The sequence below is a fragment of the Chiloscyllium punctatum genome, chromosome 22 (genome assembly GCF_047496795.1).
Source record: "Chiloscyllium punctatum isolate Juve2018m chromosome 22, sChiPun1.3, whole genome shotgun sequence".
Lineage (NCBI taxonomy): Eukaryota > Metazoa > Chordata > Chondrichthyes > Orectolobiformes > Hemiscylliidae > Chiloscyllium > Chiloscyllium punctatum.
In genome coordinates, this window is record NC_092760.1 from 49,952,062 (window position 1) to 49,968,158 (window position 16,097).

General features: G+C 41.3%; 1 protein-coding gene across 4 annotated transcripts in view; it reads left to right on the forward strand.

Moving 5' to 3' along the window:
• LOC140493623 (uncharacterized) overlaps positions 1-16,097 on the forward strand; it is a 250,415-nt gene that overhangs the window by 56,856 nt on the left and 177,462 nt on the right. For all 4 annotated transcript variants that reach the window (XM_072592260.1, XM_072592261.1, XM_072592258.1 and 1 more), the window contains exon 2: positions 9,405-9,517. The gene's annotated coding sequence lies outside the window, so the exon portion shown is untranslated. The remainder of the gene's footprint in view (positions 1-9,404; positions 9,518-16,097) is intronic.

Below are 16,097 nucleotides of genomic sequence, written 5' to 3' on the forward strand. Positions count from 1 at the left end.
AGATTGAATTCTTTCCCAACTTTGCTTTATGGATGACGTAAGACATACTTAGGTCTTACAAGGCACTTGAACACTATGTGGATTTGTATTGATCCATTGAATTTCAGTACTAGAACTACTCCCAAGCACCAGCTTCTTAGAGTCATAAAGGCATGGAGGTCTACAACAAAGTGAAAAAGGCTCTTTGGCTCATCCAGTCTGTGCTGATCAAAAACAGCTATCCAAGAGTACATCTAAATATTTCTTAAATGTTATGAGTGTTTCTGCCTCTACTATCCCTACAGATAAAATAGCTAATTTCCTACTTTTACTTTTGGCAAGAGTGGTTGAGAATTTTTATGGGTGTAAAAACTCACACTGGTTTTGTTTAAGGGTGTACATTGATCTGATAAGCTATTTTCACTCCCCAATCCTATAAACAGCAGTGGATATTCAGCACTAAAATCTTTAGTCTGAGCATCTCTGCTCTACATAATACTATAAGTCAGTGCAAGCTTTTCTACTTAAAAGGTGAACAACACTGGTTCTAGATCACACATAGGATTCCAATGTTGCGTGCATTTGTCTTATAACTTTATGGAGCAGGCGATGTAGAAATTATAATTGTATTCATGAAGACTGAAGTGACCCACGCAGCAACCATGATTTAGCATCAAAAAGAACCAAAAATGTTATGCTATTGTCTAATCTGAAGCATGTTTTATGTCGGCTAAGATTTCAGCATTTCAGTAGCTGGCATTTCATTCTTTGATCTCAACCAGAAATAGCATCTCTACATCACTTTATCTGAATTTCTTGGAGCTGTTATCATTTGAGGGTTTTTCCTTTTTGCTTATTCAGGATAAGTTTCTTGTTGTAACATACTGCTTTAAAATGAACTTATTTGGAAGACAATTTTCATTCCAACGCCTTTTACTGCCACACCAATAGGAGTTAGCTGGGATGTTTGATACATGCTCTTTGCATTTCCTGTTTCTGTGCAGCTATATTTTCAGTTTTAAATCCAGTCATCCTTTAAGTGCAAGAGTTCTGATGTTGTTTCATCTAAGATATGTCAATACTGATTAATTCTTATGCTAAGCCCATATTCACAATTTTCTACTAGTCCACATAGGTTTTGGTAAATATCTTACCCAGTTTCAGGGTACATTTACAAAATCTTGCCTGCTTGGCAATGGTGTTTTTTTTCAAAGACTGAAGGAGCCATTAAATGCTTTTATTACTTTGCCAAATGCAGCCTGTTCTTTTTGATCCCCTGCCTGACTAGGATACCACCTGCACAACCACCCATTGCTTACATAGGTAAACTGACCTGTTCACTGCTCATCTTCATGCAAGACCCAGTGTGGTGTAATGCAAGTGGTATCAATTCAGCCATGCTTCTGCTTGATTGGGATCTGTGATCTGCTTGAAAGTTTCAGGCAATGATTTTTAAAATTTTTTTTACCTACAGCTGTTAAATAATATTATTGGTTCTTGTTAAATCAAAAGAAAGTTTTGGTCTTGTTGCGTTGCTAAAGAATATTTATGGAGTCTGCTGAAGTAGGGTGAAAAACATTATCTTATTTAAGAACAGAACAAACAATAACAATAACTAACTTGGTCCTCCTTTGACACAAGGCTGTAAGTCAGCAAGATCATAATCATGTCACTTCCTCTGGTGTAAACTAGATCTTACTTACATATCACACAGTAGGAGAAAGTGAGGACTGCAGATGCTGGAGTGCAGAGCTGAAAAATGTGTTGCTGGAAAAGCGCAGCAGGTCAGGCAGCATCCAAGGAGCAGGAGAATCGACGTTTCGGGCATAAGCCCTTCAGAAATGAGGAAGGTGTGCCAAGCAGGCTAAGATAAAAGATAGGGAGGAAGGACTTGGGTGAGGGATGTTGGGAATGCGATAGGTGGAAGGAGGTTAAGGTGAGGCCGGAGAGGGGTGGGGGCGGAGAGGTCAGGAAGAAGATTGCAGGTCAAGAAGGTGATGCTGAGTCCGAAGGTTGGAACTGAGATAAGGTGGGAGGGGAAATGAGGAAGCTGGAGAAATCTGCATTCATCCCTTGTGGTTGGAGGGTTCCTAGGCGAAAGATGAGATGCTCTTCCTCCAGGCGTCATGTTGCCATGGTCTGGCGATGGAGGAGGCCAAGGACCTGCATGTCCTTGGCGGAGTGGGAGGGGGAGTTAGTGTTCAGCCACAGGGCGGTTGGGTTGGTTGGTGTGGGTATCCCAGAGGTGTTCTCTGAAACGTTCCGCAAGTCGGCAGCCTGTCTGCCCAATATAGAGGAGGCCACATCGGGTGCAGCGGATGCAATAAATGGTGTGTGGAGGTGCAGGTGAATTTGTGACGGATATGGAAAGGTTCCTTGGGGCCTTGGAGGGAAGTGAGGGGGGAGGTGTGGGCGCAAGTTTTGCATTTTTTGCGGTTGCAGGGGAAGGTGCTGAGAGTGGAGGTTGGGTTGGTGGGGGGTGTGGATCTGACGAGGGAGTCACGGAGGGAGTGGTCTTTCCGGAATGCTGATAGGGGAGGGGAGGGAAATATATCCTTGGTGGTGGGGTCTGTTTGGAGGTGGCGGAAATGACGAAAGATGATACGATGTATCTGGAGGTTGGTGGGGTGGTAGGTGAGGATCAGTGGGGTCTGTCCTGGTGGCGATTGGAGGGGCGGGGTTCAAGGGTGGAGGAGCGGGAAGTGGAGGAGATGCGGTGAGAGCATCGTCAACCATGTCTGAGGGGAAATTGTGGTCTTTAAAGAAGGAGGCCATCTGGGTTGTTCGGTATTGGAATTGGTCCTCCTGGGACCAGATGAGGCGGAGGCGAAGGAATTGGGAATACGGGATGGTGTTTTTACAAGGGGCAGGGTGGGAGTAGGTGTAATCTAGGTAGCTGTGAGAGTCAGTCGGTTTATAGTAAATGTCCGTGTTGAGTCGGTTGCCCGCTTGTACAGTGACTAAACAGCAGAAAATCTAGACTGATATGTTTGATTAGATTAGATTAGATTACTTACAGTGTGGAAACAGGCCCTTCGGCCCAACAAGTCCACACCGCCCCGCCGAAGCGTAACCCACCCATACCCCTACATCTACATTTACCCCTTACCTAACACTATGGGCAATTTAGCATGGCCAATTCACCTGGCCTGCACATCTTTGGACTGTGGGAGGAAACCGGAGCACCCGGAGGAAACTCACGCAGACACGGGGAGAACGTGCAAACTCCACACAGTCAGTCGTCTGAGGCGGGAATTGAACCCGGGTCTCAGGCGCTGTGAGGCAGCAGTGCTGCGTCTCCATTAAATTGATAATTAAGAACAGAAATACTTCCCATCAGTTACACAATTTACCAATTGATTTTAAAAAAATCCTATGAACATCATTTAATTTCTATAACTTCCAGATAATGGAATGCAATTAAGACAATATCCTCAAGACTGCTCACACACAGTAATCCATTATGCTGCTCATGAGCGCACGATTCTGATTTGAAACTCCATTTGTTTCCTTCACAGTTGCTGAGTTAAAACCCTGGAACTCCCTAACAGCGTTATGGGCACATGTACATCATATGAACAGCTGCAGTTCAGGAACATGCCTTCTCAAGACAATTAGCAATAAGCAATAAATGCTGTCCTTGCCAACGTAGCCCACATCCTATGAAAAAACAACTTTTTAAAAAGGTGTTGAAGCTAAATACTGTGGTGACTGAAGCACAGAACCCTGTGAAAATAATGAGCAGTCTTGAGGATATTGTCTTAATTGCATTCCATTATCTGGAAGTTATAGAAACTAAATGATGTTCATAAGATTTTTTTTTAATCAATGGGTAAATTGTGTAACTGATGGGAAGTATTTTTCTGTTCTTAATTATCAGTTGAATGGAGACACAGAGTGAACATATCAGTCTAGATTGTCTGCTGTTTAGTCATTGTACAAGCAGAGATGGGAATTAAGCATAGGGACCATGCAAATTCTCCTTTTTAGTGGACTCCAAAGGAATTGAATTTTCTGCTGGGCAATTCCTCCACACCTTAGAACCCCAGAAAATCTCAATTTAAATATGAGTCTTTGGAGGGTTCTGATGAAATTAAGTAAAATAATTATTCAAGAAAAACAAGACTATTAAATACATGACACAAATCTTGAATAACTATTCAACCACATCCACCACAACTACACCTCTCCATACCTATTTAAGCTGCCACACCCTGATCTGCCACCCCCACCCCCATACCGGAGATTCCATTATTTCCCCGGAACTGATGCCCCCCCCTCCCCCATCCAGACTGGATCTGACCTGATATTCCTACTACAAGACCTGATCCCAACTCACCCCACTAGACCTGAACTTCCTCTCCTTTTGAAACTGACCTAATCCTCCTCCTTCACCAGACCTGAATGACTCTATCTCAGGACCCAATCCGACAATGTCTCCAGAGCTAATCTCCAAACTCCCTGCCTACTAGATTAATCCCTTCTGGCATCCTATCCCTCACACCTTTTCCCCCTTCCTATCTGGTACCTTTCAAGCTAGCACCTTACCCCCTACTTATCTGGCATTATCAATCTGGCATCCTATCCCCTCTCCAGCTGATGCCCTTCTCAGTGGACATTCTACTTACCTAACACCCTTACTGCCTGCTACCCTACTTACCTGGCACTCTGTTCCATCTCTCTATTTCATCTGGTACCCAACTCTTCCAGTACTTAAACATCTGAGTTACCTTACGTACTTATATTTTGATAACAGCTGTCAATGTGTCTGTCAGGAGCTTTAAATTTCAGAGTATGGCAGCTGATTACTATGAAGGGGACCTGTGGTATGCCTTGGCTCTGCATTTCTGAGGCACCCTCAGCAGAATCTCCTCAGAAATGCAGGACTCCCTTCTATTGTTTAAAAAAAAGGTTGGAGTGGCAATCTCATGCACTTTAGAAAACACATCCCATCATGTTTATGATTGCTAATCAAAACTGGGAAAAGTTATATATGTCATAGGTTTGAGCAAGGGCTGGATGGAACCAAGTCAAAACAAAGTTCTGTGATATGGTGGAAGTCAGAAAAGATTGAATGACAGAAGAATTAGTCTTCCCAGGCCAGAGAGAATGGTGATTGAGTGAGAAAAGAAACAAAGAAAGAGACACACCCAGAGCAGGTCTGCTGTTGAAATATAAAAATATGAAAAAAGCAATTAAAAAAACAAAATGCGTAGAGATTAAGGTCTGAAATTGTTGAATTCATTGTTGAGCCTGTATAATGCGCATAATTGAAAGATGAAGTGCCGTTCCTCAGGCTTGTGTTGAGCTTTATTATAACAGAAAACATCTAATCGCTGCGAGAGTTTCTGAAACAACCTTCTTTTCGGCTAGTGAGTTCCGGATTCCCACCACCCCCTAAGTGAAAAAAGATCCTCTTCAACTCTTCTCTTAGCTTTCTGCCTCTTAGATCTATACCCCATGGTTATTAACCTTTTTACTAATGGAAAAAGTACTTCTTATTTATCCTATCTGTGGCCAACATAATCTTATACATCTCTATTAGGTCTCTCCTCAACTTTCATTGCTACAAAGGTAACAACCCTTGTATATCCAACCCTTCCTCACATCTCAGACCTTCCAGCCAGTCAGACTCCTGGTAAATTTCCTCTGCACCCTCTGTATTACAATCACATCCTTCCCAAAACATGGTGACTAGAACTACACACTCCAGTTCTGACCTAACAACAGCTTAAGCAATTTAAGCATAACCTCCTTGCTCTTGTGTTCTGTGCCTCAATTAATAAACACAAATATCCCATTTGCCACCCTTAACCACTTTATCTATCTGCCTTATTACTTTCAAGGTTATTTGAATATCCACACCATGATCCCTCTGGTCTTCAGCCCAGTGATAAAGTCTTGTGTTTATGGCTATCCTCTTCACTATTTCCCATCCTACCAATTTTCATATCATCCACAAACTTCTTGTTCATATCCCCTAAAGTTATGTCCAAATCATTAATTACACCACAAACAGCAAGGACTCCAGTATGGAGTCCTGTAGATCGCCACTGAAAATTGTCTTCCAGTCACAAAAACATTCTTCTTCCACCCCCTTCTGCTTGATGCCTCTCAGCTACTTTTGCCTTAGTTTACTTGGACTGTTTTTTTCTTGACCAGTCTGCCATGAGTTATCAAGAGCCTAGCTGCAGTTCATGTGGAACACATCAAATCCTTACCAAGACCCTTGGTCACCTTCTCCAAAGCTTAAATCAAATTTGTCAAACATGACCTTCCCTCCCTGATTAATCTTTGTCTCTTCAAATGCAGATATATTCTGTCTCTCAGACTTCTTTCCAATATCATGCCCATCACTGAGATTAAACTGACTGGCCGCTTTGACTTTTTTGTTAAAAATAAAAAAGCCTCGCACGTTTTCTTTCTACATTTGATATTAATTGCTTCAGTCTGTTATTTGTTGCAGAAATCCTGACCTGAATCTTCCTCTCCTCATTCCTGTTCATGTCACTCATTGGCTCATGCCCCAAGAGGACATTGGCTTCATTTTTATTCACCTGAACGTTTGTTTCAGAGCATGGCTGAGTGGAGGAAAGTAACGCTCAACAACCTAATTGGCAAACCCTTATCCCGAAGCATGTCCATTGTATTTTCAGCTCACCCTGTTTGCCAAATCTCTGAAAATAGTATGTCCCAGGTTTCCAGCATTTCAGCAAGGCAGACAATAGCTAGGCATGGAGGTCACAATGTACTTCAGTAAATTGCATTTTCCACTCTTCAGCAAAATCATAGGACTACCTCAGTTGCTGTGTTCAATTTGCAGAAATGCCAAGTGAGAGCATACCCTGAGAATAATGTTTTCTGCATCAACAACAATGTTTAAACAGCATGCCGTGCTGCATTGTACAAAGTATAAGATCAATAGTCCTATGAACATCTTTTGATTTTTGCTTTATACTATTGTGCTTTTTATAATCAATGCTTGCATTGTCAGCTGAATATAAGGGAAGTCTCCCTTGGCTGGGATTGATGAGAGTTTGGATAATATCCCTGATTGCTTCAGAGTTTTCCTGCTAACAGTATAGAAGTTTGAAGTTAATGCTGGATCCGTTTCTCAAATTTGAACCATCTCAAAGCCAAAGCAAAAACCTTTATTGCACTCTTGTTTCAGGCATCAATTGCCAAAGAAAATGAAAGGTCATTTGCTTGAATGTAACACAAATGCTTCTGTGCAGGTTATAACTTTTGGAGCATTCTCGTTGTGTTTTCACCTTTGTTTTCCTATAGGTCAGCTGTCACATTACAGAGAAGCAATTGTTGATTTACAGTCATAGAGTCATAAAGCTGTAGACCATGGAAACAGACCCTCCCTTCACATCCCTTCGTGCTGACCAGATATCCTAAATTAGTCTAGTCCCATTTACCAGCATTTGGCCCATATTCCTCTAAACTCATCCTATTCATATACTCCACCACCACCACCACCACCACCACCCCTGTCTTCTACCAGTACTGTATCCAAGTTGCTAGTTCTCCCTGTAATCCATGTGATCTAACCTTGCCAACCAGTCTAGTTTGATAGTTCATAGTAATAGAAGCAAGAGTAGGCCATTTGGCCTGTCGAACCTGCTCCACCATTCATTAAAATCATGGCTGATCTATCCATTGTCTCAGCTCCTCCTACCTGCATTATCCCCATGACCTTTAACTCCCCTACCATGCAAAAACTCATCCAACTGTGTCTTGAATGGACTTAATGAAGCTGTCTCTAATGCTTCCTTGGGCAGAAAGTTCCAAAAATTCACTACTCTTTGGGAAAAGCAATTCTTCCTCATCTCTGTCCTAAATCCATACCCCCTAATTTTGAGGCCATGTCCCTAATCCTAGTCTGACACACCAGTGGAAACAACTTGCCTGCCTCTATCTTATCTATCCCTTTCATAATTTGATATGTTTCTATAAGATTCCCTCTCAATCTTCTAAATTCTAGCAATTACAGTCCCAGACAATTCACCCCCCCCCCCCCCCCCCCCCGTAGGGTAACCCCTCATCTTTGGAATCAACCTGGTGATATCCTTTGCACCATCTCCAAAGACAGTATATCCCTCAAGTAATGAGACCAGAACTGCGCACAATACAGCATGTGGAGTTTCGCCATGTTGACTATCCCTCATCAGTCCTTACCTTTCCAAATACATGTAAATTCTGTCCCTCAGGCTCCCCTCCAACAATTTGCCCACCACTGATGTCAGGCTCACTGGTCTGTAATTAATTCCCTGGCTTTACCTTACCACCTTCCTTAAAAAGTGGCACCCTGTTGGCCAACCAGCAGTGTTCTGACACTTCACTTGTTGTTGATTAAATCTCAGCAAGGGGCCCTCCAATCACTTCCCAAGCTTCCCACAGAGTTCAGGGTACACCTGATCAGTTCCTGGGGATTTATCCATCTTTATGCATCATTATGCAATTTAATTCTTTATCAACTTCTTGCTGTAGCCCTATAAGACTGGTGGTGCCTCACAACATAGTCCAGCAGCAATCACTTTACTGTTTTGAGATAAGAGGCAATTTAGAAAAAGAACGCACTAATGATGCACCTGCAATTTGGGTGTTAAATTTATGCTTTTCTGGCAAAATATATAAATTCACAACATCTTTTCTTTGGTGGCTAACATTAATATCACAATGGGCACATACTGTAGGATATGTGATGCTCTCACTTCCTGCTTTTTACAATCAAATCACTTTTTTGACATTCTATTCCAGATTGAACAACATCTTTTACTTGAGCATTTTGCATTAGTGAATGGCGCCAATGAGGATGAAACGATACAATCCTTTTAAAATGGGTTTTTGTCAATCTGAAACTGATTTCATATGACTGATATCCCAATTTTTTCTAACTAAAATCATTGTTTGATATTGATTCCAAGCCTTTAAAACATTTTCATTGATCAGCAACTGATGGCTTGGGCCCATCAATAACTGACCATCTCCTCAAGCTGGATCATTATATTTCAAACTTTAGTATAATGAATTCAAGCATATTGTGTCTGGGACTTGCATGTAGCCAGATGCAATGAAAGCCGCATTACAGATTATATAAAATAAACTTCAACAGATTTTTTTCAGTAATTTTCCAGATTGAAAGTTTTAAATCTCAGATATCTTCATGGTGATTTTTCTTTTGAATAAGATTCAATGAGTTGAAAAATGCTGATTATTTAGTTATCTGACTTTGAAGTAGTTCTGACTGATTTAAATGTTATTTTCCCTGTTTTAATAACCTGAAATGTTATAGGACAACATTTTATTGATCATATGAGGTAAGATTTGAAATTGTTTTCAAATCACATATATTAAAAAATTTTAAACAAATTTTTAATATTAATTCTGTGTTTCTGTTCATCTGTATTATTTCATAGGTACAGGGCACCAGTTTTGATCACTTCTAAGATTTGAAGAAAACGTGGTTGAATTCAGGAAACAGGCACAAACTAATTTCAGAAAAGCTGGCTGCTCACAGAATGAAAATAGGGTAAACAATGTTTTGTATCTATTTCAAAACTTATAAAAGTTTGCAACATGAATAATATTGGAAATGCATTCTTCAGCTGTGTTTTAACTGCTGCAAGATGATATAGTGCCATAGCTATGCAAAAAGAAAAAAAAATCTTAACAGATAAACCCTGTATAAGTTCACTGTTAAGTTAGAGTACCAGCTTCCAGCGTTGTAAAGTGCAATACAAGAACTATTAATCCAAATTTTGCTCCTGCAACTGGCATCAATGCTGCCTAGATCCATACTGGTATGACCTACTGACTAATTTCTGAATGGCACTGAAATATTTAATGCTAACAAGAGTCAACAAACATGTTGGTTTCCTATTATTTCAAATATTGAACTTTAAGATCATAAAGTTGCCAGATTGTTTGTTTGTCAATAGGTTCATTGATAGATCATGTAGAAACGTTTAAACTTTGTTTTATATTGTACTGTAAGTGTATTGGTTATTTTGAAGCTTGGATGTTGCAAGGCTACTTTTTGGGACATTCTCATGCTTAATTTTACAGATGATACAAACCTTGGAAGTATTATGAAGAGTATATTGTGGAACTTCAAAATGCCATAGACAATAGGTGGACAAATGGCAGAGGAGAATTAGAGCAATGAAATGTGAAGTGATTCATTAAGGTTGGAACAATGCCCAAAAGGCATTATAAACTAAAGGTTACATTTATAAAGTTGATGCAGGAGCAGAGCACCTATGAGTTTATGTACATAATTATTTGAAGGTGGCAGAACAGTTTGTGAGAATAATTATAAAGCATATGCATCCTGGGCTTTAACAATTGAAACGTAAGAGTACAGAAGCATGAAAGTTTTGTTAAATCTGTATGTAACACCGGTTTGATCTCAATTGGAATACTGTGTCCAGTTCTAAGCACTACAGTTACATGAAGGATGTGAAGGCATTAGAGAGGATATAAAGAATATTCATGAGAATGCTTCCAAAGATGTCAACTTCAGTTATGTAGATAAATTGGAAAAATTGGGACTGTTCTCCATGGAGAGTAGAAGGTTATGAAGTTTAATGGAAGAGGAATCCAAAATCACAAGGGTTTTGGACAGAGTAGGTAGGGAGAAACTGTTCTCACTCATGGATGGGTCGACCATTCATGGTCACAGATATTTCGTCATAGAGATGTGCAGCTCTTTGGTCGAACTCTTCCATGCCGACCAGATATCCTAAATTAATCTAGTCCCATTTGGCCTATATCCGTCTAACCCCTTCCTATTCATGTACCCATCCAGATGCTTTTTAAATGTTGGAATTGTACGGCCTCCATCATTTCCTCGGCAGCTCATTCCATACATGCACCATTCTTTGCGTGAAAAATTTGCCCCTTTGACCCCTCTTAAATCTTTCCCCTCTCACCATAAACCTATGGCCTCTGATTCTAGACTTCCCCACCCCAGGGAACAAAAACCTTGTCTATTCACCCTATCAATGCCTGTCATTATTTTGTAAACTTCAATAAGGTCACCCGTCAGTCTCCAATGCTCTAGGGAAAACAGCCCCAGCCTATTCAGCATCTCCGTATAGCTCAAGCCCTCTAACTCTGGCAACATCCTTGTAAATCCTTTCTGAATCCTTTCAAGTTTTCAAAAGGAAACTGACCTAACCAATGTCCTGTATAGCTGAAGCATGACCTCCCAACTCCAATACTCTGTGCTCTGACCAAGAAAGTTAAGCATGGCAAACGCCGCCTTCACTGTTCTAACTACCTGTGACTCTACTTTCAAGGAATGAAGAATCTGCACTCCAAGGTCTCTTTGTTCAGCAACACTCCACAGGACTTAACCATTAAGTGTATATACGTCATGCTCTGATTTGCTTTTCCAAAATGTAGCACCTGGCATTTAATTAAATTAAACTCCATCTGCTACTCCTTAGCCCATTGGCCCATCTGATCGAAATCCCGTTGTAATCTGAGGTAACCTTCTTTACTGTCCACTACACCTCCAATTTTGGTGTTATCTGCAAACTTACTAACGCTACCGCCTATGTTCACATCTAAATTATTCATATAAATGATGAAAAGCAGTGGACCCAGCACCGATCCTTGTGGCACATCACTGGTCACAGGCCTCCAGTCTGAAAAGCAGCCCTCCACCACCAGCCTGTATCTTCTACCTTCAAGCCAGTTCAATATCTAAATTGCTAGTTCTCCCTGTATTCCATGAGATCTAACCTTGCTAACCAGTCTGCTTTTGAAGAACCTTATCAAACGCCTTACTAAAGTCCATATAGATCACGTCTACTGCTCTGTTGTCATCAATTCTCTTTGTTATTTCTTCAAAAAACTCCATTAAGTTCGTGAGACATGATTTCCCATGCTCTAAGCCATGCTGACTATCCCTAATCAGTCCTTGCTTTTCTAAATACATGTACATGCTGGCCCTCAGGATTCCCTCCAACAACTAGCCCACCACTCATGTCAGGCTCACTGGTCTATAGTTTCATGCTTTTCCTTCCCACTTTTCTTAAATAGAGGCACCACATTAGCCAACCCCCAGTCTTCTGGAACCTCACCTGTGACTATCGATGATACAAATATCTCAGCAAATGGTCCAGCAATCACTTCCCTAGCTTCCGACAACGTCTTAGGGTACACCTGATCAGTTCCTGGGGATTTATCCATTTTTTTTGTGTTTTAAGATATCCAGCACCACCTCCTCTGTAATATGGACACTTTTCAAGATGTAACGATCTATTTCCCTACATTCTATATCTCCTTCTCCACAGTAAACACTGATGCAAAATACTTGTTTAGTATCTCCCCATATCCTGCGGCTCCACGTTGCTGATTTTTGAGGGGCCCTATTCTCTCCCCAGCTACCCTTTTGTCCTTAATGTATCTTTAAAATCCCTTTGGATTCTCATTAATCCTATTTGCCAAAGCTATCTCATGTCACCTTTTTACCCTCCTGACTTCCCTCTTAAGTATGCTTCTACTACTTTATACTTTTCTAAGGAGTTTTTCGATCTCTCCAGTCTATACCTGACATATGCTTCCTTCTTTTTCTTAACCAAAGCCTCAATTTCTTTAGTCATCTAGCTTTCCTTACATGTACCAGCCTTTCCATTCACCCTAACAGGAATATACTGTCTCTGGACTCCCGTTAACTCATTTTTGGAGGCTTCCCATTTTCCAGCCTTCCTTTTACCTCTGAACATCTGCCCCCAGTCAACTTTTGAAAGTTCTCGCCTAATACCATCAAAATTGGCCTTTCCCCAATTTAGAACTTCAACTTTTAGGTCTGGTCTACCTTCTTTCATCACTGTTTAAAACTCATAGAATTACTGTTGCTGGCCCCAAAGTGCCCCCCCCCCCCCCCCACTGACACCTCAGTCACCTGCCCTGCCTTATTTCCCAAGAGTAGGTCAAGTTTTGCACCTTCTCTAGTAGGTACATCCACATATTGAATCAAAAATGTTCTTGTACAAATTCCTCTCTGTCTAAACCCTTAACACTATGGCAATCCCAGTCTCTGTTTGGAAAGTGAAAATCCCTTATCATAACCACCCTATTATTCTTACAGACAACTGAAATCTCCTTCCAAATTTGTTATCTCAATTTCCCCCTATTGGGGGGTCTATAATAAAATCCCAATAAGGTGATCATCCTTTCCTTATTTCTCAGTTCCACCCAAATAACATCCCTGGATGTATTTCTGGGAATATCCTTCTTTAGTACAGCTGCAATGCTATCTCTTATCAAAAACACCACTCACCCTCATCTCTTGTCCCCCTTAATATCCTTCCTTTCACATTTGTATCTTCGAACATTAAGCTGCCAGTCATGTCCATCCCTGAGTCACATGTCTGTAATTGATAGGATATCCCAGTCCCATGTTCTTAACCATGCCCTGACTTCATCTGCCTTCCCTGTTAGGTCTCTTGCATTGAAGTAAATTCTGTTTAATTTATCAGTCCTGCCTTGTTCTCTGCTTAATATCAGGATATTGAAGGAATGGAATTCCATTGGTTCTAGCATACAGTTGACTTGACATGCTTTGGCCAAACAGTGATGTTTGTGGAAGCTTGCAATCTTATCAGAGCAGCATTCTTCATCCAGCTATATTTTTACTGGCAAGACAGAAGGAAACATAGCTAGCTCTCTTTCCATAGAGAGCCCCATACAGTGACCTCCCTGACACAATAATAGAGTGCAAACTGCAAAATGCTTCAAATCTCTATACTAGTAGGGACAGCATATAAGTGTTCATCACTATAGCCAATGTGAAACTGGTGCATTTACAGCTCTGTAATTGGAATTGTGATTGCAGCTGGTGACAATTTTTAGTGCTCACATACTTACTGAATTATCCTGCTGAGGGGCTTCTTCTTACCCACCCTTCTCTTCCTTCCATTTGCGACAGCTTGTCCTCGTCTACATTGCATCTGTTCATTCTCTAAGTCATGCTATATTTCTAAGAAAGTGCTTTCCATATTTTAGAATAGCAGATTTTTGCTGAATCCTTCAAGTTAGATTAATAGGCAATTCAGCACCTGACTGTAGATTTTTACAAGTTGATATAACTCCAATAAAAAGCACCCAGCAGGATATTGTAGAGTAGTGGCATTTGTAGGAAGAAATTGACCAGTATGTAACCTCTAACCAGTTGACAATCTCTTTCCACTACATTAGTGGCTGCTTGATATGTCGGTGGTGTTGGTGAGTGGGTGTGATTTGGAGGGGAGGGGACTGGGAGGAGGGTGGAGAGGAGGAAGAAAGTCCTTTCTGATGTAGAATGCATTCAATTGTGAAAGGTTAAAAGAGAGTGTGTTAGCTGCAGTTAAGCTCCCAATTAGTACTGCAGATGTTATCATTAATAATGTCTGTCGGTTGAGCATGGCACAATGGTTAGCACTGGGTTTGATTCCAGGTTAAAAACAAGGGCTGCAGATGCTGGAAACCAGTCTAGATTCGAGTGGTGCTGGAAAGGCACAGCAGGTCAGGCAGCATCCGAGGAGCAGAAAAATCGACATTTTGGGCAAAAGCCCTTCATCAGGAATAGAGGCAGGGTGCCTGCAGAGTGGAGAGATAAATGAGAGGGGGGTGGGGGTGGGGAGAAAGTAGCATAGAGTACAATAGGTGAATGGGGGTTGGCTTGGAGGTGATAGTTTAGAGAGGAGGGTGAAGTGGATAGGTGGAAAGAAAGATAGGCGGGTAGGACAGATCATGAGGGCAGTGCTGAGCTGGAAGGTTGGAGTTGGGGTGAGGTGGGGGAAGGGGAAATGAGGAAACTGGTGAAGTCCACAATGATGCCATGGGGTTGAAGTGTTCCGAGGCGCAAGATGAGGTGTTCTTCCTCCAGGCGTCGGGTGGTGAGGGAGTGGCAGTAGAGGAGGCCCAGCATGTCCTCGGCAGAGTGGGAGGGGAAGTTGAAATGTTGGGCCACAGGGCGGTGGGTTGATTGGTGCAGGTGTCCCGGCGATGTTCCCTAAAGCGCTCTACGAGGAGGCGTCCAGCCTCCCCTGAGAGCTGCAGGACCTGGGTTTGATTCTCACCTTGGGTGACTCTGTGTGGAATTTCACATTCTCGCTGTGCCCGCATGAATTTCTTCAGGGTGTTCCGGTTTTCTCTCTCAGTCCAAAGATGTGCAGGTGGATTGGCTTTGCTAACTTGGCCCCAAAGCCCAGGAATGTGCTGTCTTGATGGATTAGCATAGTAAAAGCAAGGTTACAGGATAGGATGATGCAGTACAGAGGGTCAGTGTGAATTAGATGGGCCAAACGACTTCTATCTGCATTGTTGTGATTCTATGACAAGTTTAGTCTCTCTGCACACTTACGGCAAGTGGTCACTGCACAGCACTAATTTATTTAGTTAGCTGAATTTGAATTCCCCAGCTGCTCTGTGCGATGTGAACTCGTTTCAGTATATTATCAAGCCTGATGTCTGGATTATCAGGCAGGTAAGATAACCATGATATTCATTGAAATTAAAATGTGCAAAACTGCAAAAAAACTTGGTGACATCAGAAACCACAACCTCAATAAATTCAGCACAACGCAGTCTAGATGAGGAAAGATTTGCAGAGGTGAACTTGGAGGGACATAAGATAACCAATATGACATTTGATATAATTTGTAACGTAAGCAAATGTATTTGGCATGAGCACCATTAAAATTCTAAGTGCACTAGTCATTGACAACCCTTATTTATCATGTGCCAACTCTGACCATGATATAATCTGTACTGCACTGCATTATCATTCTAGATGAATTCAAATTCATCTAATTAAATAAATATTGTTTTAAACAAATACTGATATCAGTGCTGGACATTGGAGTGCATCTGGGAAAGTTAACAAACAGTGAAATTCACAACTAATCTTGGAGGAATTGTTGGGCGAAGTTCACAACACAGAATCAGATAAGTTAATTGTTTTAAGTCTGTCCAAGAGAAAGGCTGCAGTAGTGAATACAGTGGATTCTTTCTTGATTGTGTTTTTGGAGATAAGTCTCTTGATTAAACTTAAAATATAAGCCATAGCTATTAATTTAACCTGGGGCAGTGTTTGTAGAGGAATAAGACGGTGTTAT